At 45.9% G+C, this 22,504-nt stretch overlaps 1 long non-coding RNA gene across 1 annotated transcript in view; it reads right to left on the bottom strand.

The window, feature by feature from the left end:
• Positions 1-5,531: 5,531 nt before the first annotated feature.
• Positions 5,532-22,504, bottom strand: part of LOC104874553 — an 18,876-nt gene continuing 1,903 nt past the window's right edge. Inside the window, exon 3 of the long non-coding RNA XR_783773.3 lies at positions 5,532-6,303. This is a non-coding gene — a long non-coding RNA (uncharacterized LOC104874553). The remainder of the gene's footprint in view (positions 6,304-22,504) is intronic.

Below are 22,504 nucleotides of genomic sequence, written 5' to 3'. Positions count from 1 at the left end.
TCCTGAGGCTTCTGTCCTTCAGACCACAGCTTCCTGTAAAATGGCCAAGCCTCTGTGTGTGTGTCTGAGGCCTAATCTCTTCCTCTTAACACCACGGTCACCTAAGATGGGGATATTGCAAGGTCCTGAGTTCAATTCCTGATCCCACACACTTGTGTACACACACACACACACACACACACACACACTTCCATTATCCTCCCCTCATCCTCAGATCCTTTAGAAGCCAACAGGGCTTAAGGGTTTCTAGCCATTCTTCCAGAATTTTCTACATACATACCAGGCTTTTAAAATTACACAACTGAGCTCTGTTTTGCTCCTTTGCATCTTTACTTCACATGTCTTGACTATTTTCCCACACACTGCGTAGAGATCTTGTTCTTTTTCTTACTTGACCACCAGTCCATGGACTGCTAACACTTGCTTTTGTTTAACTAGTCTCATGTGGTTGGACATCCAGTTGGCTCTCAGTGTTCTTCTATTTTTTTGTCCATTAAACAACACCAGAACATACATCTTTATGTGTATTCTCCACACATTTGTGTAGGTCCTGGGGCCCAGCCCCTTGGAACAAGTTGGAGGCTCCTAGAAGAGGCTCCATCACCATCCCCAGGGCTCCTGCCCTGTGAAAGATTCCATGAGGTGCTGCCAGGGACAGGGCCTAAGCTGGCAGTACAGGTGGTAGGTCCTATTTTCAGGGTCCCAGGAGGCAGGGATTTGACGCAGGAGGACTCGGGCCTCTCCCAGCACCCCCAGAGGCAGCCTAGACCCCAGTTCTGGAACATTCAGGTGAGGATGGGTCCCCTGCATCTGGGAAGGATGGCCAGCTGGAAGTCCCCCTTCCCTGGGCATGGGAGGTTAATTCACACCTGGGCCCTTAGAAAACATGCTACCTAGGGGTTCCAGGCCCAGTGCTGGCCCCAGACACAAGCGGCCCTGTGCCTGAGCTCATGCTTCTTGGTTATTCCCAAATGTCTATTTTCCAGATGATTTGCAACATCCTTTCTCGTTACATCACTCCCAAATCCTCTTGGTACATGGTTGGAGTTAACTTAGAGAGAATTGGCATTTTTAGAACACTTAAGCATCTTTAAGTGAAGTGTCATGATTCTGTCAGTCCCTGGGTCTGGGCCAAAGTGGATCCTGTGCACAAAGCATGTAAAGTCTCTCCGGGAACAGGAGCTCCATCCCACCCCCTCACCACCACCATCTCTGCCCAGGGTGGGGCACAACCACCACAGCATGTAGGTCTTGTCATAGCTGTCCATGTCACCTAAGCTGCCCAGAAGAGTGGAAGATGGGGCGTGACGGTTGCTGACACCTCCCAGACACAGCAAATACCTAGCCCGGAGGTGCTGCAGGAGCTGGTGAGGCCCACTGAAGCGATCATCTCACTGACAGGCACCTCAGCCACCTTTTGCACTGGCACTGTAGTGCTCCTAACATCCTGAACGCATGTCCCCTTTACAGCATTTTAAACCTACTTCCAGTGAATGGCCTAGGACCACTCTACTCAGGAAGTCATTGGGGTCACCACTGTGAAACAAACTTCGCAAGCAGGATGTCCAAAGCTGTGGTCACACCCGGGTTACACTGCCTTGTGCTCACCTGTAAACATGTAACAAATCTCTAGTACCTAAACACCACTTAGAGTGGAGCTGAAGAGCTGCTTGCCAGTAACAAGGCACACAGATCATGTGACCTGGGAGGATCAGAAAAGCATGGGTTTCAGGCCAGACTGGCTGATTTCTTAGGAGTGTGCTTCTGGAAGATTTCTGTGACTGTAAAGCGGTGAGCCAAACACACACACAAATAGAATCTAGCTGAGAACCTTGTGTTGTATCTGGTTGCTTACCGTGACATTATTCAGTAGGAGTTTTGTCTTCCTGAGCTGTGACTCGGGAAGGGGAAAAAAAAAATCACTCCTGTAACTTCGTGTAGATGGTGCTGAGAGATGAACCCTTCAATAGATGCAGAAATAACCACAAAAAGGGCGCTCCGCCCTGCACACTTGAAACTACGGCACAGAAGCCGCCCAGACAGCACCTATTGAGAAACACTGCTTGTGCAGAAAGTATCATTAACGCACCCAGGTCTGACCAGGGCTGTGCCAGCATCACATAATGGGACAGGAGGGCAACAGCTGTGAACCTTAGCAGAGCCAGGGGGCGCTGGAGCCATGCTGCAAGTTTATAGTCCTAATGGAACCAACTCGTAGCCCTGAAAGGGCTGAGAGAAGGTGCCTGTCAAGAATAAGAGTATTGGAATATTTGGGACCAAAGGTGATCTTGGTCCTACTTAAATTTTTCTTTAACCACAGGTTCAGATTTGGTACAGATCTTAAGAGCTCTGTCTCCCTCCCTCCCCCTTTTCTTCCCTCTCTTCCTTCTTTTTCACTGTTGGGATTTAACCCAGGGCTCTGCACATGCTAGGCAAGTACACTACCACTGAGCTACATCCCGGCTCTTTTTATTTTGAGACAGGATCTCACTAAGTTGCCAAGGTTAGTCTCGTACTTGTGATCCTCCTGCCTCAGCCTCCCTAGTGGCTGGCGAGACAGTACCTGTAGAAGTCTGCATCTTACCTTTATAGTGAACTGACACTCATAAATAAGGAAACAGAGATTTAGTTTAGTGGTTCCGCCACTTGCCTTGAAAGTGCAAGGTACTGAGTTTGATCCCTGGTATAAACAAAACAAAACAAACCAAAAAATAAATGAGAAAACAGGCTCTGAGACCATACAGGCTTAGTGCTTGTCCATGCAACAGCCTTGCCAGAGCTGGAGAAAAAGTGGCTAGACTCCTCCCTCCTGTACTCTGTGGGTCTGCCCAGTATAAACATCGCAACATGAACCACAGTGCAAATGTTACCTGCTTCACAGTTACAAATGGGAAAACATAATGAGATTATATAGCATAGCCAGGATTGCACAGGTAATAAATGACAGGTGGTTCTAAGCTGCAGGCATCAGCTTCAAGTGCAGAGCTTTCTTTTCTGTTCCTGTTGGATTCAAAAGGATCGGGGAGGGAGGGAGGTTGAGACCAAAGTAACACTAGGAAGAGTCAACATTAAATGCCATGTGTATGAGAGAGTTATAGACGTGGGTGTAGTTCCAGATATTGGCATAGATATGAATGCAGTTATGTAGATGTAGAAATGTGGACATAGGAAAAAGTTATGAATATATTATAGTTAATGCAGTATAATTATCTATACGAATAGAGCTACGGTACCGATCTAGTTATGTAGTACGGGTAGATGTAAATATGAAGAGTCAGAAACAGACATAAAGTACCCCTTTGAGGGATACTTTCCAAGCTGGAAACTAACCTACAGCTGGAAGGCACCTGTCTACATAGCCCAGCTCCATTTCATCCTCTTCTGTCCACACAGGTGAAGAGGAAACAATGGCCTGACCCTAGAAATGATCTGCAAAGCTGGAGATTTCTATGGTTGCTGCTTCCATGTGTACAGAAAGGGATACTAAAACTTTTTTCACTTGTTCATCAAAATCTGCTTTTTACATAGCTAGAAAACATGGGGGAGGGCCAGGGATTTAGCTCAGTGGTTCCACTGCTTACCTTGCAAGCACAAGGACCTGAGTTGGATCCCTGGTACAAAAAAAAAAAATGGCTTCCTGCACAGTCTAGGGTATTTATTTATAAACAGTCTAGCTTTATATACAAGAGGGTAAAAGATTTTTTTAAATGTTATATTTTTACTACTATAAAATTAAATTATAATTTGGGAGCTATAACACATTTATAACTGTGGTAGATTTTAAGGTAATTATGTGTCTCTTCAGTAATGTATTTGCTATCAACTTATTGCATAAAAGGCTTGCTTGTGAATTTGAGATTATTTGTAGATTTATAGTGCTTTCAAGGGAAGAGAAGACTTTACAGAAGTACTTCCGATTCCCAGTGTCTGGTGAACCCTCCGTCAGCCATCAATAATGCCACCTGCAGAAATCCTCATTCTTATAAATCCCACCTGACATCCCTGTAATGCATACCACTGAGGAGCGCTCTGAAGGCGAGGAGATATATCTGCATGAGTTATATCGGGCCAGCTTGTAGAAAAATATCCACCTGCGATTTATGCATTTAGAATGCTCCAGAACATGTTTTGCTGTTCTAAATACATATAGAGGTTTTTCTCTGAGTTGACTGCATTGATAAATGTTGATTGTGAGCACTCTGAAAACTGCTGATTTGAAAAAATATTTTGTAATCATGCTCTGGTCTGCCTGTAACGCTTGTGGCTCACATTATCAAAACTTCATGGCTCTGTCTGCCACACAAAGGTGCCTTGGCTTTGATTGGTTTCTCAATATAAAGACTCCATTATAGGGCTGGGGATTTGGCTCAGTGGTTCCGCCACCTGCTTTGCAAGTGCGAGGTCCCAAGTTTGATCCCTGGTACAAAAAAAAAAAAAAAAAGACACTATTATAGCATCTGGGGTGACCTTGGGCTGCCTCTGTGCCCAGCACTCGAGTGATTATGTTGTGTTTCCAGGCTTCTGCCTGTTTAGGAAGATTGGAACGAACCTGCATAGGTAGCAGAGGCCCTGTTAGAAACATGATGTCATATTACATTTCCATGTTATGTCAAGTTGTTATCTTAGGTCACCTCATGTGCATTACTCTGTTATCTCATGGTGGATGGCACTGTGTTGTGTTGCTTTATGTGCACTGTGTTATGTTCTTCCTTTACTGTGTATGTTATTTATATTGTCTGAGACTATAACTTGATAGCTGCAGTGTAGGCAAATAATAACTGTCTCAATTGTAGAGAATTGTAGAAAAGTGAGCATTTGGGCTAAATGATACTTTACATCTACAGTGTAAATTCACTTGAATTCTAAATTCTTTTCACTGTCTTATGGTTTTGTTAAATGTCAGTTTTTATTTTTCATTTGGTTGTTTTAAAAGTTGAAAGATGGCCGAGGATGGTGACACATGCCTATAAATCCTAGCACTCTGGAGGCTGAGGCAGGAGGATCATAGTGAGCTGAAGCCAGCTTGGGCTCCATAGTGAGTTCAAGGCCAGTCTGAAATAAGCAATGAGACCCTATATCAAAAAATGGTGAAAGATAAGCTTGGTGTCATATGCCTGTTATCCCAGCTACCTGGGGGTCTAAGGCAGGAGGATTGCAAGTTTGAGGTCAGCCTCGGCAACTTTCTCTTCAAAGAAATAAACAGTTAAAGACTGAGACCTCAAAACTTACTCCACCTTCACCTCAGCCTTCAGTTAATTAACAAAGTGAAATAGGAAGAAAAGAGCTAAAGATGTAGGGAAAGTGGGAAGAGTAGGGGAAAGGGAATAAGGAAAAAAGAAAAAAATATGAGAAAATGAAAAAATGGAAATAAAGTGTTTGTAAATGGGGGGGGTGAAGGGAGGGCAGGGACAAGGGGAAAAAATGAGAACCAAGACCTGTCATGTAAAGGTACAGGATCCCAGTAATAAATGTAGCTGTACTGTATATCTAGAATGTACCAATAAACTCAATAAAAAGAAACAAACCCCCAAAAAGTTGAATTAAAAATTACGACAAAAATTCTAAAAAAAAAAGAAAGTGTATGTATGTGCCTGATGGTCTCAGAGAAGAGATTCTACCACCAAATTAAATAACATGTTCTAATGTTTGTGCTCCCAGAGTGCCAGCCTCTGTGAAGGTAAACGCTCAGTACTGTGCATCTCACTCTGATGCTGTCTGTGCAGCTCATCTCCAGTGTCTGACATGAGGCTCAGCATGGAGATAGAATTCAGTCTGGAATTGGAAATGCAAAACCATGCAAATAAACATGCAGCATTCAATCAGAAATCACTTTTGAAGTTACTGAGTCCACTTCTCTTGTGATGTCATTGGCAGGAAGCCATACAACACTCCTTTTCTGAGAGACTCATTTCAAAAGCATTGGGTAGTCTTCGTGAAAGTAAATCAGACGCATTTTGAGAATTGTCAGGGATAAGCTTTATCCTGAAGTCATGAATGTCCTCTTCTGCTTGAATTCAAATGTGGCTAATTCACCTGCAGCTCATTACAGTCAAACAAAGACTTGGGCGATGGTGGGGAAAGCCTTGACCCTGGACATTGATTAAGTCAGTTGGCTTCCAAAGCATAACTCCTAACACTGTAAACTCCTAATCTTCTACTTCTGTCTCATTAGCAAAAATAAATAGGTTGGTGTGAGGCACCCTGGCAGATATAGTAGACAAGTTTGCTGCTATTCAAGGACGCACCAAAGGCTCAGGGCCTGGCTTGATTGGCAACTGTGTGCTCGACTTTGTTTTCCTTTTCCTAAAAAGAGTGAGAAAAAGAGATGAGATTAGCAGCTCTCCCCAGTTGTGCCACCCGCTGACCTGGTCGCTGGCCAGGGCCCCTGCAGCGCTCCCTCCTACCTCCCTGCGTGGGCCCCAATCCAGGCCACCAGCTGGCCAGACTGTGTTCAGCTCTTTCAGTGCTTCTACTAGGGGCAGAGCCTGACCCTCTTGCACAAGGCACCCCTGCACCCCACTCTGTCTTCACTTTGGCAAGAGCAAGAAGGGAATCCCTTCTCACTGGTTTCTTCTCCCTGGTGACTAGATACCCTTCTCAGTGGTAACAAAGTAACCAGGACACAATAAAAAAATCACCCATCATACTGAGAACCTGGAGATTCACACCTTGAGTAGGGACACCAATCAGCTGATGGAATGCCAAGATTAATCAGACATTAGATTTAACAGACAAGGTTGAAAGTAACTGTCAACAAAAGTGCTTCAGGGGCTGAGGTACAGTGGGTTTGCAGCTCCATTTTCAACACCAGTAATTAAGTACATAAATAAACATGTTTCAGTGAGCATTGCAAGTTCTCTGGAAACAAAAACCTAGAAACTTCAGCAAAAAAAAGAAGTTGTTTAAAAACAACTGATGAATATTATGGAACTGAAAATGGAATAACCAAAATAGAAAACTCACTGCATAGGCTCGAGAACACACAGAGATGACAAAGGATAGTATCAGTGAAGTTGAAGTGAAATCAGTAGAATTTACTTCCTCTGAGCACAACAGAAAATAAACTAGGAAAAAGGACAGAAGGCTCAACATTCATATCCACATTCCAGCAGGATAGGAGAATAAGAGTCTTCAGAGAAATGATGTTGGAAACTTAATCAATTTCATAAAAGTCACAAACCTACAGGTTCAAGAAGCAGAACATGTTCCAAGCAGGATGAACTGAAAGAAATCTATGCTAAGGCACACTGTCATTCAACTCCTAGAAATTAAAGACAAAGTCTGGAGGGAAGCCCAAGAAAAATCATGAATTTTCTTAAAAATGGTTAAGATGAGCTGGGGTGCGGGGTAGAACTTGCCTGTAACCACAGCACTTTAGGAGGCTGAGGTAGGTGGTCACAAGTTCATGAGACTTCGGGGGCACATTTTAGATCTAAACCTTCATTACAAAAAATGGTAAGAAATAAAATAAGAGTTGATATATCTCTGGGGCCTGTAACTGCACAACTCTTAAACCAAGACTGTGATATAAAATAATTTTGCCTTTAGCAAAAAAGTCATAATGTTTGTTTGCTATGGATTAAAGGAACTTGTGATCCTGGCAGTGGGTCCTAGGCCAGGATGGGGAGATGAAGGGCTCTCCTATAGTAACAAACTGATTACAGCAACAAACTAAATCATGAATGTACTGCTCAGAAAAGAGGTTCATGATCAATGCAAGCTTGGGCTGAGTCATCCAGGCTACAGCCATACTGAGGCACTTCAAGACTTCCTCACCCTGCCCTGTGGCCGGAGGCTGCACTTGGTGGATACTGGCCCGTGGGACTACTGGCAGGACAGTGCCTACTGTCCTGTGTAATCTTCCCTTGGCACAGCAGCATGTCACAGAAGCCAGCTAACTTCCTTCTTTGAGTCCATGCCCAGGCCACTCCTGATGGTGTTTAACCTTCCAGTGAGATCACGGTGCAGAAAATAGGAGCTGATCTAGAAAAGACCCCAGTGTCCCCATGTCACTGAGGATTAATTCAGACCACACTACTTCCATCACTGCTTTCCTGAATGTGGCTGCTGAGCATTGGCACCTGAGCTGTGGGCTATAGGTCTCTGATGCTGTACAGTTTCTGAACCTAGACAAGTGTGTGGACTGGGACAGAGCTGTGAAATTAGAGTCTGCCTCAGAGCTTCCCAGACCAACTTGTTGGCATTTAGGAGCCTCTGCCAGGCGCACATGGCTATGGCCATGAGAGATGGGAGGGGAAGAAGCACGAGCAGAAGAAAGACTTGCTGGCTCATATGACCTCCCTGGGACAAGTTCGGGGGACAAGTGGGTGTGCCCAGCCCCCCCCCTGCCTCCCCCCCCCAAGACCATCCCAGGCCCACCAAACTTCTCCTCAGCCTGCAAGCTCATTGTCATACTCCGCACGGCTCTTTATCCATTTGCACATAGAAGTAATGTCCCAAATAGAATACTCAGAGAAAAACAAGTCCAAAATACCCCAGACCACTTCAGCTCTCTGGAAATGAGGAAATGTTAATGCTATTATTGAATTTGGACCACTTTTCAAAGTGCCAAGTTAATAGGTGACTGTGAGATGTATATAAACTAAGGAATTATTATAATTCTCATAATTTACTACTTTACCAAAATAAACTAGTAAGATAAAAAAAATACTGTAGCTTATGCCCAATTGACTAATATGACCCAAACAGAAATAAAATATTGGATGGAGATGAGATGCCAAGATTAAACGAGATTAGTGACAGAATCTCAGCCCAGTGTTTAGATAGAATTAAAGTGATGATTTAATATGTTTTTAGCTCAGAGTCATTGTAAGAGGTTTTTTTGCAATAACATAGAAATGAATACACACTTGTCCATGCTGCAAAGGAATAAAAGGTTGTAATATTTTTTAATCACTTGGCAGGGCAATCCATTCTCATCAATCTCACACCCTGCAAGGAGCTGTGAGGATTTTTTCTTCCAATTATTCATAGTCATTATTTAATGTAGGGGAGCAGCCACTGTCTTCATTAATATATTAACCTATGGCTCAGAAAGGCCTTGCAGTAAACCAACAGACAACTGCTTGTGATGGGTTTATGTCATAGGATCTGGGGATGTTTGCCATCTTCAGCGCCAGCCTCTGGGAGAAGCTGACTTTGATACCCAACCAAAGATGGCTAGCCAGCACCCCAGCTCATGGGACAACTAGAGGCAAGCACCCTGGCTTACATAAATGACTTCAGTGCTATGCCAGATGGCTGGTTAGAAATGCATATGGTCTCAGCTGTGTATCATGGCCAGCTATTTGGGAGGCTGAGGCTGGAGGAACAAGCGTTTGAGGCCAACCTGGGCAACTTAATGAGACCCTGTCTCTAAGAATTTCTTTAAAAAGACCCTCTAGTGAAGATTTCAAGTCTTCAAATATAGTGGATCCATATGTTTCAAAACAGAACAAATCCTCATAGATGTGTTAACATAAAACAGAGTGCCAGGAATTGGCTCTTACTTGCTCACCATTCAGGCCTCTGGGCCCTCAGACTGAGGGCCTGATAGCCCCCTACCAAAGCCATCGAGCTCCTTGAAAACAGAGTCCAGCTTCTTAATGGCCCAGCTTCACGCAACATTAAAAGAAGTTACAGACTCAAAGACAGCCCAGAGAAGCCTAGAAAGCACCTGTCTGCAGATTCCCTTTCTTTCTCAGTAATGCAGAGGGAGGGGCTCTTTGCACCATAAGCCCAGAATGAACATTTGATAGCAGTGAAACTCAACTGTGGCAGTTGGGGGGTACCAGGGTCATCTTTCTGTGACACAGCAACAATGCCATTTTCACAAGGAGAGGCCAGAAGGAACTGGTTGGCACAGAGGGCTCTGCAGTGTGGCCCCAGTAAGCATCCCTGGTCCTTCTCTGGAGCCACCACTGGGTCCAGCCCAAGTCCCTAGGCTGTTCCTGCTGTCTGTACGCTGTTCCTACTGTGGTGACACAGTAGATAAGGAAACACTTGGGCACAGGCTGTTGAGTACCTTGTGCTGTGTCACACATGGGGACCTCCATGCTCAAGTTGGCCACACTATGAGAAGCCAAAGCTTCAGCCAGGGACCCCATGTTTCTGCCTTGTTCTCCCCCAACCCTGCCTTGGGGATTCCCAACTTGAGCATGGGTTCAGGACAAGGCCTCCATCTAACTGTGCCCAAACCTAGTTCATCACAGACCCTGCTTTTACCCCCAAACTTCATCCCTTCCCCATCCACCACAGAGCTGGGAGCTCGAGCACTCTGCCTCAGGTGCTTGGAGGTCACCCCGACTTCTTGCTCTTGGTACTCACATTTCTGTAGGATATGGAGCCCCACCTGCAACACCATGACTCCCCTGTACCCATGCCCACTGATCCAGCTGCCAACCATTGCGCTGATACGGCAAAAGCCCACAAGTGGGTTGCCCACTCTGTCCTGGCCCTGCCTTGTCCTCTGAGCCCAGGTCAGACCGCTTCTTCCTCCTCACAGACCTCAGGGCCCCCTTCCAGCTCAGTGTCTGCCGCAAAGTCCCCTGTGTGATTGGGCAAGCCCTTGGTTCCCTGGCCTTCCCTCTGTGGCTTGGTTGCCTGCTCATTCTCCAGCTGCTTGCCCCTGTAGCTGTGCACACATCCAACCTCTGCCTGCATCACTCATCCCTGTGCTCATCCCCTTAGCCCTGGCTGCTCCCTCACAACCTCGAAGGACACCTGAGGGAGACAGAAGATCCAGAGCCATCCTGGGAGGCCTCTTGGCCAAACTTGCATCCCCTCCTCAGGTCCCTACTATGCATCATCATAGACATGCAGCACATTTCACTGACCTTGCTTACCACTGCCAGTCCCCAATAACCAGGACAGAGGTATGGTCAGGCCCAAGCAGGAAATGAGGGGAAACTCAAAACAGGGTGCTTTCAGGAGCATTTACCAAGGGTGCTTTCCCAAATGTGGGCAGAGGGAGGGCAGCGCTGAGAGTGCCAGTCCCCAGGGCCATAACCCAGCCCACAGCAAAAGGACGTATGAAGCCCAGAAAGAGAACAAGGGCTGGTGGGAGGGTCATCCTACTGAAGATGGTGGCCCTGGGCTTGGGCAGGGAGCAGTTACTACCCACCAGGAGGGGGCCTTTCCATACCTCCATCCCCTCCATGCTGCTCCTCCCCAGCCAGCCCCAATAAGGGGGTGGGCAGCAGGTATAAAGCAGTCTGCAGGTTGGGAGGGAAGGAAGTCAGCTCTATCTACTGTGTTTCCATCACATTGAAAACACTGTGTATGTGAACACCCTAGGGACAACATGCCAGCCGCCATAGACAGGCAGCTGACTGCAACAGAGGTGTGTTCACTCTCAAATCAAGGCCACACATAACAAGTCCTGCTGCAAGGCCCGGCACCTCTGCTGGATCCAGGAGCACCTGCCAGCCCAGCTGTCCCCACTCCTGGCCTGGAAGGGGCCTGATGTCCCTCCACTTTTGCCCATACTCTCTTCCATCCTCATACCATCGGCTGCCCATGTGCAACTGGATCCTTTCTTCTTGTAACTGGAACACTGGTCACATTGGGTAAGGATCCACCCTACACCAGCAGGACCTGATCTTACCTAGTACACCCAGAATGACCCTATTACCAAATGAGGTCACAATCACCAGCGTTAGGGCCTTAGGACTGCAACATACATTTTTGGGAGCCACAAGTCAGCCTATAATAGCAAGAACTCAACAAGCATCCTCAACAGAACCAGGGGAGTACCTGTACCCTCCTGAGAAGAATACAGAAAAATGAAGTTTGGAAGCAACAAGTGGCTTAATCAAATGGTCTCACTGCACTAAAAAGTCTCCTTGATATTGGTCAGAATTGTGGGCAGCTGTAAATGCTGTAAATGCTTTGGGAAACCAAAGACTGGGTTCAATATCCAGTCTTGAGAGACAGATGAGCGAGAAAGAGAGAGAGAGAGAGAGAGAGAGAGAGAGAGAGAGAGAGAGATCCATACAGTGCCCTGTAAAATATAAATCAATTTCAGCTTCCAAGAAGTTTGGTTGATTTACCTTGGCATCACAACCTGCCATGTTAATCTGTTTAGTGCTACTAAGTACAGCCCGTCCTCCATACCCAGTGATTCCACATCTGTGGACTCAACCAAGGCTTGAAAATACTGAAAGGAAAATTATGTCTGTACTGAATGCAGCTTTTTTCATTATTCATAAACAATGCAGTAACACCTGTTTACACAGTATGGTATGTAAATCCAGAAATTAAGTATATAGGGGCATGTGCATAGATGCAAATACTACATCATTTTAGATAAGGAAATTGGCCTCTGCACATGTTGGTTTTCCTGGGGTCCCTGAGACCTGTGCTGTTTAAGACAGAGGGATGACTGTGTTATCAGTGTAGATGCCAGCATTAGTCTGATAAGAGCTCTCTTCATATTGAGGTAACTGATGCTTTGCTGTTTCTGTGTTGAGCTCCTCTGGGACCCAGTGTTGTTCTGTCTTCTCACTAAAGAGCATCTCTTGCTTGTCTAATTTTAGAGGCCACATGATCAGATTGGCAGAACTATTTTGGAATCTTTAGGTTTAAGAGGTTTTTTAAAAAGCCATCGAAACACAATTAAACAAGGAATTTGATGTCAGAAGGCACTTCCTACCCAGTCTGGTTTTCTTGGTGACATTATGATAAAAGCAAAAGGTACATTAAAAACTTTGGATTCATATGGAGGTGGTAAAATCTCACCCACATACAGTTCCTGTCTAAGGAATCACAGGCCAGATATAGATTAATAAACACGGTATAAAGTTCTACCTTGTTTGAACCAGCTACTCTGCAAAGCACCAGTGTTCTTGCAACTTGAACAAAAATCTATCGCTGTAATTTCAGCACTAAACATACAATTTACTCTGGTAGAATGAATTTGTTTGGGGGGACAATTCATTGAGGAATGACATATTAACTTGCTTTATTTTCCAGGGTAGATTTCTGGTAATCACTCCACCAAGCCCTGGTGGGCTGTGAGATCTAAAACTCGATACCTAGACTTCCAGGCTAGTGGTATAAGCATTTTTGATTGGAGCAATGCTTTTTATCCCAGCAAGTCCAGCTCTTTCCAACTCACCAGGAAAAGGATAGAAGAATCAAGTGTGTTGTGGCAATATTTACTCAGAGCATAAGCACTTAAATGTACTCTAAAGGTCAAAACTGTGGTCCTTGGACAGACAGTTGGTCTCAAAGCATGCAACAATCATCTGAGAGGCAAGGGGACTTTCAGATCCGCTGTTTGTTTGCCCTACAGGAAGGATCAGTTTCCTGGCATCAGAAAGATCAATCAAACATCTCACAACGGAGGCATAAAGTTCAATAATATGAGACCTTAATTTACAATGGTTTCCGATTTATTGTTTTGTATTTTTAAATCATGCTATTTAAGGCACAGCTAATTTAAAAGCTAGTGCTTAGCACTGCTTGGTCACTGCTGAAGATTTATCAGCTGCTAATAAGAAAAGTAACCTGTCTGTGGTCCCAGGGCCTGAAGGATCCAACCTCTAATACATCTGTCTGTCAGGTGATGGATACTGGTTTTCTGCTATGTAGTTTTGCTACTTCTTTGTCTTTTGTTATTTATCTGCATTACAGTTTAAATGCTACCAGAAAACATTCTCAATAGTAATAACCTTGCTGGTTCAATACAATGATGAGTTTTTTTAGAGGGGCTTCTTGTCACCAGCATGACACCTTTCATACACCTCTTTATCTTGCAAGAAGTGCTTGAAGACAGCTCTGTGAAGTCCTCTGGGCACAGGAGCTGTGGGCAATGCAACCTGCACCTTCATCCACGAGTGAAGAATCCAACTTTCCCCAGACCCCATAGCACGGGCTAACAACGTGGGCTTGTGTGTGGACATGTGTCATTCTATGTTCCTAGCTAGGGACACATAGCCCACCATTTTTAGTCTCTTTTACTGCACACTGGTGCTGCTGACTGAGGTTGGAGGACATTAAATACATAAGCCCTTTATTGCCTCTTGGTAAACACACAGAGCACATTAGTTCTTCTCATTGTGTTTGACATCAAAAAACAAGATCCTCCCCAGGTTCATTATGCATTAAAGATGGTTAGTGCAAGACTGTTTAAGGCTAAATATGATACTACAAGCAAATAATACATATGGGTTTTTGTGGGGGAGTGTTTTGTTTTGTTTTGTTTTTGTACCCAAGATCGAACTCAGGACCTTGAGCTTGCAAGGCAGGCACAGTGCCACTGAGCTAAATCTCAAAGGAGATGTTAAACTTTTGCAAGAATCTACAGTGTTACAGTGTGACTAATTAGGATAATCAAAACAAACACACAATTTCCCATATGGACTTTGATATCCAACTAGACCAAGGATTTTCAGCATTTAGGGATATTCATAAAAAATGTAAAACATCTCTGGTTTAATCAACCAACAAGCACATTTTCTAAAAGCCTTGATGCCATGCCCTGTAGGGAGAGACAAACATGTGAGGACACCAGCCAGGTGGTCACAGAGGTGTGAGAGGAAGTCACAGCCACACTGAGAGAAGGCAGTGAAGGGATCCTGCAGTGGGGAGAAGAGGAGAAGAAGGAACCAGAGGACAATTTCATGGAGATGAAATCTGGCAGGGGCAGGATGGGTGAGAAAATGTGGATTGCATGGAAGAGGGCCAAGGCCCAGGCAGAGGACCATGCTAAGGGGTAGTACGTGGGGACTATGACAGTTAAGCGTGGATGTAGCTGGGCATCAGGGGGTGTGGGGAAGACAGTGGCCAGGTGAAAGGCCCAGCAAAGTCGCCACCCTCAGTCCTCCCCTCCTTCCAGGGAAGGAAGGAACTCATCCCTCTGTGTTTGGGTCCCAGTTCCTGCTGCCCAGCCCCCCCACAACCCAGATATCCTTCTGAGGCTGGGTCTTTACCAACAAGCCAGATGCAGGGAGGGCTCCAGGAAACCATAAAATAGGGTAGAGCCTCCCTTTGGGTGGGGGTTAAGACTGGGGATGGGGTAGGAAGGAGGAAATTTGGTTTGGTTTTGGAAAGATTACTTCTGGATAATCTCCTGGGTATTAATACAATGGCTTGGGAATTTCTAATGTTCCTGTGTTAAACTGGTTCTTCTAGAAGCAAACCTTGAGACAAAGACTGCCCTACAAATCACATAGCTGGGGGCCGGAATGGGTTGGGAATTGACACAGGGACAGAAAGTCTCCTTCAGCAGTGCAGGGTAATGAGGACCCTCACCAGCAGCAGCAGGGACCAGGACAGTTAGCACAGTGGATGGCAGGGAGTGGAGACAGGGATCCTACAATGTTGGGTGGGTAACATAAGGAGCCCACAGCCTTCTCTTCCAAACTTGTAACCTGTCTGGAAATCTCACTTTGAAATTCATATAGCAAAACAAAACCAAACAAAAATAAACAATCCAAAAAACTTTCCATTAAAAAAAAAATGCGCCTGGATACTGTCACAGTGCTGGGGTTTGCGAATAGAGAAGACCACACTGGGACTCTGTGTGATCTGAATGGTCTTAAAGCATAGTGACTGCCAGGGACAAGGGTGAGTGACTTCTTATACAATTTAAGGAGCTGCATTCAAAGGCTGTTAGCTTGCCTTAGGCCTCAGAAAGACAGGAAGAAATTTATGAGTACTTGTGATAGCCACAGATGGTAAACAAAGGGGATTGGGACCAACTGGCTTGCACAACCATATTAATGGAAAACAGCCTGCATATAAGATTGTCCAGCATGAGTATAAAATGCTTGCCAATAAAGCCTTGCACAGAAACAAAAACAAAGACAGTGGCTTCCGGTCTCTGCCCCAGCAAAGGTGCGTATACCTCAGGGTGGGCCAGAATGAACAAAGATCCCACCTAGAAATCGACAGCCCTTCCCTCCTCCCCTCTGACTGTTATTATTTATAAGTCTATAGTGTTAGCTAACAGGAAAGAAAGCACTCAAAGTGGCTTAGAGTAGCTGGGCGTGGTGGCACACGACTAATCCCAGAACTCGGGAGGCTGAGGCAGAAGGATTGCTGTGAGTTTGAGACCAGCCTGGGCTATATAGTGAGTTCCAGGTCAGTCTCAACTACATAGTGAGACCCTCTCTCCAAAAAAAAAAAAAAAAAGTGGCTTAGAGTAGTAAAGGAAGTACTGCTATGACTTATATGAGAAAGGAGTGCTAACTGAGAAACTCTAGGGAAACTTCTGATTAGTCTATAGTTTTTAAACCTAAAACTAATAAAATCATGTATAATTCAACACGGCCAGTGCATCCAAGAGTGCACTCTGATTTACTGTATTTAATGTAATTGTTTTATACATTCTATATGTTTTCTTGTCCATTCATCTGCCTCTTAATCAGGGTTTTTTTTAATTCATTATGTTTACTGGTACTTTTAGGTATACAATATGGTAACATTCATCATTGGGAATTTGTACCTGTACATGATATGTCTTGGTTCTTATTTTTTCCCCATTCCTCTGTCCTCCCTTTAAACCCTCCATCCTCCCCTATTTACAAAGACTTTGTTTCCATTTTTTCCTGTGTGTGTGTGTGTGTGTGTGTGTGTGTGTGTGTGGTAACAGGGATAGAACTCAGGACCTTACTCTTGTGAGGCAGGTGCTCAGTGCTACTGAGCTAAATCCCTGGCCCCATTAATCTGTTTTTAATAACTGGTTAAAGTACTCACAGCAGCTTCAGAATAAAAACTTTTGAAATGTTATATTGTATACATTAAGTGTACCAATAAAATTATTTTTTTTAATTTGAGCTTAACAAAAGTAATAACAAGTGTAATTAACCAAATAGGTGTACCTTTTATCAAGAAGGTAAAGTGTACACATGGCCAAGTTCTTGTTCCCCATCTAGGTAATATTTGCAGCAAATAGGGACAGCACCTTTAGAGAATAGAAAAATACACAGGAAATGGGGGAATGTGCATAGGAAGAATGGAAGGATCCCAGGAAAAGCCAGAGTAGAGTGACTTTATGCAGGAAACTGGCTTTACGCAAGGCCTGCACCAGGGAACAAAGGTTTTGGGAGGACTTTGGTAATCAGGGGGGAGATTGATGACCATAGTGAAAGCCATGGCATTAATAATAAAGGGATCAATGACATAGGCAAATATATTTAAGGATCATCGCTTCAACTTGAGCCTCAAGGGTCCAGATGTATTACTGCTTTCAAATTTATTTATAGATCAGTGTCCTAATGCAATAAAGAGTTGGCTTGTAAACTAAAAATACTGAGAGTCACAACACATGACTGGGGCTTTCTCTCCTTTCTTTACTGCACAAGATATGTCAGCACAGGCCACCAGTCCAGGAATGACTCCTTACTCACCCGACAGACAGGATGGAAGTGTCAGAGATGAGCCACCCAAAAAGCTCTCTCCTAACAAAACACGGCCCTAGCCCCCGTCAACTGCTCAGCTCAGTCACTCAAGTTTCACCAGAGCCTATTCCCCAGAAACATCCTTCTCCATGTCTAACACGACCACTGCTGCAGCCTGGTGCTATCTGGGTTTCATGGAGGGAAAATCTGAACCCCAGCTCCTGGCTGTAGTTAATATTCTAAGAGGAAAAGATGGGGATGGAGCCTCTGAGCATTCCTCTCCACCAGGAGGAGCTGCCTGGCTGCTCTGGGGAGGTTATTCCTCCCTTTTCTTTTCTTCCTACCTTCCTTCCTATTTCCTTCTTTATTTTCTCCCTTCCTATGTCCTTTCTTCCTTATTTCCTTCCTTCATTTCCATCCTATCTTTCTGTTTCCCTATTTCGTCCCGCACTATTTCCTCCCTTCTTCCTTTCTCCCTCCTTTCTTCCCCTGCCCCTTCCTTCCCCTCCTTCCTTCCTCTCCTCCCTCAGCAAATGTCTGAGTGCCTACTACTTAGCAGGAGTGAAAGAGCCTGGGGTAGAAATGTCCAAGGCTGCAGAAACTCAAGCTGTGTTCTCCTCTAAGTCCAGCCCACAGGAGCCCCCTGCCCAACAGCCCAGAAGAACCAGACACCACTACACTACTGCAAAGGGGGAGAGGTGGCCAGTGGGGAGAGGTCAGGAGGCCACAGAGCCCCTGTCCTGTCACTCACAGTCTTAGGGCTGAGTGTGAAGGGCCCTATGTCCCAGATGACATGCAGGTAGCCATTAAAGATTTGCAGCTGGGAGTGACAGGGAGATCTGTTGGGGAAGAGCATAGCAGTGAGTGGATTGTAGGCAGCAATGGAGAAATCCCGGAAGCCACCATGGTGTAGGTGCCTGCCTGGAGAGGCTGAGAGACACCCTGTTCCCTCCAGCAGGCTGGGGCTGGGAGATTGGAGGAGGGTAGGTATGCTCATTCAGATGGGCAGAGATGAGAAGGCTAGAATCCCATCAGGTGTGGGGAAGAGAGAAGGAACACCCTCTCCCCTGGAGTGCAAACTGACCCAGTTTGGGGGTTGGAAATGTGGCTTTACCTATCAAGTTTAAAAGTATTGATATGCTTTTCCTAAGCAATTTGTACATGAAATCCTTGTGAGAAATTTGCACAACTCTGTAAACACACACATATACATGTACACACACGCACACACACACACACACACACACACACACACAGTTATTTCCTATAGCTTTTACTTTTTTTTTTTTCCTTGAATACTAGTGGTTGAACCCAGGGGCTGCACAATGAGCAGCTATATCCATAGCCACTCATTAAGTTGTTAAGTTGCCCAGGCTGGGCTCAAACTCATGATCCTCCTGCCTCAAACTCCTGAATGCTGGGATTACAAGCAAGTGCCACCACACCCAACCTAGCACTTTTAATAGTGCAAAAAAGGGCCGGGGATTTAGCTCAGTGGTTCCACTGCCTGCCTAAAGCTCAAGGACCTGAGTTTGATTCCTGGTACAAAAAAAAGTGCAAAAAACATGTTTTTAAAAGGAAGGAAACAATCAAATATTCACTATAAGCAGATCAGTTACATAAATTATGCCACTGAAACAAATGAAGGGAGAAGACTCTTCTGTGCCACAGCTAAGAAAGGAGGTGGCTAAGAAACAGATGAATCCAGGCAGGGCTCTTGAAGGTGGCCTTTCTCACCAACGCCAGATGAAGCTTTGTAGTAGCCCTGGAGACCACATGACCAGCAGCTGCAGCCCAGATGAGCAATGGGTAGAGAAACTCCCATCGTAGCACTGAGAGCAAATGGGAAATGCAAAATAACATGTGTGTCCAATTATGGTAAAAAGAAATCAGAATGCAAGGTGATGTACGTGTTCAAGGTCCAGAGGATGCATTTCTGGAGGAAAAGTTTGTTGTAGACTTCCCCTCCTTATGGTTTACATAAACTGTAGCATTTCAGTTTGTGTGGAAAGCATGAGTCACTTTTGCAATCAGAAGGAAGAAATCCAACACCTCAAAGCAATCAGTCAATAAATTGATATACTGAAACCAACAAACAAAAACGTTTGTGAGCCTGAGTTAAAAGTCACTCTTTAAATTACATATCAGAGTGTTCTTGTTGGGTCGTGGGTGCTATCATTTCTTAAGGCCTGTCTCAGGCAGGGCCGGGCCAACAGCTCCTCCAGCCCAATGTGCCTGCCTCTGATTGCTCAGAGCCTTGAGAATTCCTTAATGTCACTGCCCACCCAGTGTCCACTCCTCACCTGCAATTCCCAGCTCCCAGGGTACAGGGTGCATGGCCCCTGGCTGTCCACGCTGGCCACTGCCCACTTCATCCACTCGTCTTGCATGTGCTCCTCGGCCCAGCACTCTGGCCACCTTGCCACCTGGACATTCACCACAGGCCTGCTCTAGATTTGCACTCCTCATCCTGCCAGTTACGGCAGTCCTACTCAAGCCCCTTCAGGCAGGACTGTGGAAATAATATTTCTTTTCCCTGAGACCATCCCAACAACTGAACCCAAGCTGTGCCACTTCTGGATTGGGAACGGGGAGGTCTCCAAGGCAGAGGAAGTGGAACCGGCCCCCCAGGCCCCCCTCACATGGTGACTCCCCAACAAGTCTGAGAAGTTCCGGCTCCACAGCACAGGCACCTCCACACCAGGAGCCACATCTGCACAGAGATCCAGCTGCTGCCGGCTGGCTGGGCCTCAAAGGATATGAACAGGTGGAAGGTGTGAAGATCTGAAGGCTTCAGGAGATCACAGCCATCACCAAGTGGGGACTGTGGGCCAGACCCAGGTCTAAGCACTATGCACGGTGGCTTCCTTTTGAGTCATTGGTTCCTGTTCAGTGGGGCAGTGACAAGGGTTGCTGGCCCCTTCTCCCTGGTTTGTACAGAGAAGTTATTGGGTGAGAAAAGATGTGGACTCTGGGGGAATAGGGAGGCCAGAGTGTGCCAGTTCATCTTGTCACCTCATCTGGGTTGAGACAACTGGAGGGGTGACTGAATCATGGAGCACCGACACAGCTGAATGTGCTGTTATGGAAGCCCAGGTGGAGGGGTTCCTGGGGGCTGCCTTTGGGGGTGTATCTGGGGCAGGAGTTCTTTGACTGGGCTCTGCTGCCCGGTCACTGCACCCTCCTACCATGCTGTTTCTACCTTGAAGCATGTCTTAGTTACTTTTCTGTCATTGCTGAGACAAAATACCCAACACTTACAAGTAAAGGGAGGAAAGATTTATTCGGCTCCTAGATCATAGAGGTTTTAGTTGATAGCTGGCTCCAAGGCAGAGTGGCAAGGCAGAGGGGCATTGCAGAGGAGAAATAGTTCATGGCAGGCAGAAGACAGCAAAAGTAGCAAGCAACAAGTAACTAGCAGCAAGCCTTTTTCTGTCCCTTATATTGTATCCAGGCTACCCGCACTTAGGGTAAGTAGCACTCACACTTTAATTCTAGCACCCTCAAACCTAGCATTATACCATGGATCAGTCACCCTAGATCTAGCCACCTCTGAAAAAGCTTCACCTATGGTTGCATAAGGCTTTGGGGGGACATCTAGACACAAGCCATAACACAGCGGCAGGCAGGGACAGAACCCACTGAAACCATGAGCCAAAGAAACTTCAACTCCATTAAACTGTGAATGTTAGCTGTTTTGTTCCAGCAATAGCAATGCCACTACCTGAAGCCCTGGCCTGTGGTTTGGGCAGGAATAGGCCTCCTGGCTCCAGCCTCCACTCTCCCTCTGGCCTTCACACTCACCCCAGGCTGTTCCTACAGACAGCCCTCATCCCAGGGCCAGGATGGGCAAGGGGCAGCAGGGCACTAGGGGACACGGGTGGACCATAGCCTGGCAGCTCCTGTAGGGACCAATGCCCTCGCTGGAATGGCACACAAGGCCTAAAGGATGAGGATTTTGGTGAAGCATAGCCCCTCTCCCCCAAGTCTGTCACACAGATGGCTCAGACTAAGCCTCCAAAGTATGTACTTATCCAAGACAGGACAGTGGCTCCCCTGTCCTCCAGAATCCACAGCACTTCACTTCCTACAGCACAGACACAGAGATTTCCTCTTCCCATCTTCCTTTTCCATCTTCTCGTTCCCAGATGGGTCCAAAGAGGGCCAGTGCTATAACTGATAACCAATGTTGACAACAGCTGGCAAGAATGTCACTTATTGAACACTGATTGCCCACGGATCAGCTGGGTCTGTGCTCTCTGCATGTGCTAACTCAGTTACTTCTCATCCAACCCAAGGCCAGCCTTACAGACAGGGCCACATACTTTTCTTGTGTTGCTATGGATGACAGGTCCTGAGGGTTTCTAGGTTCTTGTCTGTGACAAAGAATTAGACGTGGCAGGCAGTGATAAGAAAACAGCAGTAAAGCTTAATCAGATGGAAGTATGCTCTGAGCTCACACCAGCTCATTGGATTTAAGAATTTAAAATGTGCTAGATGGAGGGTAACTCCCATGGGGTCTTTCAGAGCATACTTTACAGCATGATTGACAAGGTGCTGAGTCTACTGCACATGCCCTTCCCCATAATCCACTCTATTATAATTGAATGCATCATGAGACACAGCCCACATACATTAACCTTCAATGAGCTCCAGGTGAAGAAAGATTTTTGCAGGTCATGCTGGCAGGTCTGGCGCCCATGCATCCTGGTCTGAAATTTGAAATTTCTAGGGGTCTTTTTTATTCTTATCTCTGCCTCTAGGTAGTGGGCCTTATCACAAAATCAGAGAGGTTGGTGCTGGCGCAATGCCCAGGCTCTGGTGAGTATAGGGGAGCAGTTCTGTACCTCCTAATTGTACTGTCTATATTAAATCCAGAAGAGGAGAGCTCTGGTGCAGCTTGTCTTGCAGCAGTGAGGAGTCAGTGTACATGGCAGGGCAGGTGGTACAGGCCACAGAGACAGGGTCCAGAGGACCAGGGGTTGGTGTCATCCTGTAGAGGGTGGCAGTATTGTTCAGCTAGAGGACAAAGACTGGGGTCAGAATCCCAGGGAACTTGGAGGAGAGGAGCATGAACAGGGTCAGAAAAGCAAGGCGGCAAGGGCAGCAGAGCCAGGAGTTGCTCCCTGAGCTGGCAGTGAGCCGTGCCACTGATCACT

Source organism: Fukomys damarensis, unplaced genomic scaffold (assembly GCF_012274545.1).
Source record: "Fukomys damarensis isolate Sample0158 unplaced genomic scaffold, DMR_v1.0_HiC HiC_scaffold_16, whole genome shotgun sequence".
NCBI classification, from domain to species: domain Eukaryota; kingdom Metazoa; phylum Chordata; class Mammalia; order Rodentia; family Bathyergidae; genus Fukomys; species Fukomys damarensis.
The sequence above is the reverse complement of the archived record's forward strand: the minus strand, read 5'-3'. Positions and strand labels throughout refer to the sequence as shown.